We start from the raw sequence: 2,898 nt of genomic DNA on the forward strand, positions 1-2,898 counted from the left end.
GTGGAGTGTTTAATTGTTACAATCAACCAAAAGGAAGGAGTATATAAGGATCAGATCCTAGATCAGCGTCACCATCATGACATTTCATGCTAATTGTCAATTTATAGTGATTAACAATTATTGTGATTAACAATTTAATTGCATTTTTACTTTGAACATTGGAATACATAAATTGAATATAAAAAATCATGAATAAATATATCTAAGTAGAGGAGGGGGGCGCAAATATCTCACAACAGGTATATATAGGGTAATAATTTATTAATGTGGCATCTGACACTTGAATTAATGTGACTTGATTGATTGACATAAAAAAAATGACCGGGGAAGCAGCTTTTTGCTTCTACGGGCCAACGGCATGGAACAAACCACTGTACCTTCGACAGGCAGCCTCTGTAGACATTTTTAAAGCACAGCTCAAGACCCACTTCTACAACATTGCTTTTAATTGATCTTTTATTTTTTGTTATTCATGTCCTCACTGTATTGCATTACTGCTTGTTTTTTTAATCTTTGCCTTGCTTTTCTTTTTTTCCATTGCTCTGTAAAGCACTTTGAGCTGCATTTCATGTCATGAAAGGTGCTATACAAATAAAGTTTTATTATTATTATTATTATTAATGGAATACTTTGTTTAAAAGATTGTTGAGCAAAAACATCAGTAGCATTACAAAGTTACACAAACTATTTCCATTTTCCCCCTTTTATTTCCCATTCCAAGTGTGTTTCTCATGTTGTGTAACGCCAGAGCCGCTATTCCAAACTATTTTCAGCAAATGAGATCATGTTTTTTTGGTGGGTAGATCTTGGTTGAGTTGGTTTTGAAAGTAGCTCTCAAGTCAAAAAACTCTGGTCACCTAGGCTCTGCTAGAGATCAACCATTTCCACTATTTTTGGAGACATTTTTGCGAGATGGAAATGATTATGATGGCGATTACACTACAGTATGTCATGTCATGTCAATCAACAAACAATATACCGGTTGTCAAATTAAGTTGTCAAATAATTAAATATAAGAAAGCGGTATAAAAACATGTGGAAAATAGCTGATTTACAAGCTCCCAACAGCTCGCAACACGAGGCGTTGTGATCTTGTAGATCAGCAGCTATTTTCACAATACTTATCTATGGAACATGAGTCAAACAAAATGTAATAGGCGTAGGCTACTGTAGGCGGCAGGCCTATAGTTAACGCCTACATTTGCTTGTCAGAGTGTGTGGTCACGGCCTGAAAGAGTGGTCTAATTTTAAGATTAATTTAAGATTAAAGCAGCGTCACAGATGAAAAAGAGAATAAAGCAGTGAATCTCTCTGCTTTCGTTTCTAAATAATTGTCTGTGTGCACGTGCCACATAGCCCCTTTCGGCACCCTCGGTTACCTTTTCTGAATTTTGGACACAAAGATACAGTAACTGAGGGTCCCGAAAGGGGCTAGTGTGCACCTGGATCCTATCCTGCACATGGAACACTATTAAAGGTTCTAGCCCTAGAATGGCTCAGATATTACATACTAACACATGCCCTCGATCCTGTGTTGGTGAAATGTATGCAATATGACAGCATTCTAGGGCTATAAAGGTCCTAGACAGACAGTACATTAACTAAATGTCCTATTACACTTCTCAGATAGCATCCATACTCACTCAGAAACTTGTTGAAATGTCTCTCACAAGTTCACCAGCCACAGTCCATCTTGTTGTTATTAATGTCAGCTGGTTTTGGTAGAAATACTCAGTGAAAACCCAGCTTCAAACGCACTGATATTAATCGCTTCATTTGGTGACAACATTTACCAGGTCCAGATAATTTAATTTATAAACAGAGCTGTTTCCAGTTCCACAGATCTCTCACTCTCTCAGACTGTTTTCCTTCCTGTTATCTTTTTTTAGTCCCACCCCCTGTCAAACCTGCAAAATGTTGACTAGAGTTGATTGACAGCTGTCCTGTGTGGCCATTGCCCAATGACGTTGCTTTTTTTGGGAACCATCTGCACTATGCGTAATACATGTTGTTTTCCGTTGTGTCCAACAGGTGTCAGTGTTGCGTTGTGTTGTGTTTGGTCAGCTCTGCTCCAGGTTGTGTTACACTAATTTTACTAAGCAAATCTTCAAAACTAGGTTCAGAGTAAAGACTGAGGAAGACTTGAACCCCCAACCTTCTGACATGTAGACAGTGTCTTATCACATGCTGGATGTTCTGTTGTAGCTATCCTTCTTCTCTAACCCCAGGAACCCCAGAGTAGCTTCTACTAAGGTAGTAGAATGGGGATCAAAATAAACAACAAACTAACAACTATAGGGCCCAGCTAAATGTGGGGGGAGGCCGGTTTCTTTATAGCTTAAGTGTGGTTTCTGGAGAAAAGTTTTCAAAAGTAGGTTCAGAGTAAAGACCCAGTAAGACTTGAACCCCAACCTTCTAACATGTAGGCAGTGTCCTATCACACTGAGCCAGTGAGCCGCCATGCTGGCTGTTCCTTCTTCTTTAACTTATCTATGGAATACACCAAGATAGTTACAATGTTTCTGGAACAAAAAAAAACAAATGTCTAAAATGTGTTGTGCTGTTGCTTAATCTTAATCTTAAATGAATGTTTATGAACCAATGGGAATTATAGATTTGGCTTAATAAACATTAAATAAAAAGCCCTATATGGCTCACTGGTATAATGGCCTACCTATATGAAACAAGAGGTTCCAGGTTCAATTCCTGGCTGACAATGTATAGCTATGTAACGTTACCCAAACGTCTTGCAAAATGTTGGATACTTTAAAAGTTGTATTCATTTAAATCTTTTCACATGGGGGTCCGCGGCCAAATAGGTGAGGAGATGTGTCTATAGGTATAGTGTGAGGAGCGGACCGTGACAGAATCTCAATGTTCGAAAACATAGCCTAATGT

The sequence above is a fragment of the Protomyctophum bolini genome (genome assembly GCF_963924005.1).
Source record: "Protomyctophum bolini genome assembly, chromosome: 24".
Taxonomy (NCBI): Eukaryota; Metazoa; Chordata; class Actinopteri; order Myctophiformes; family Myctophidae; genus Protomyctophum; species Protomyctophum bolini.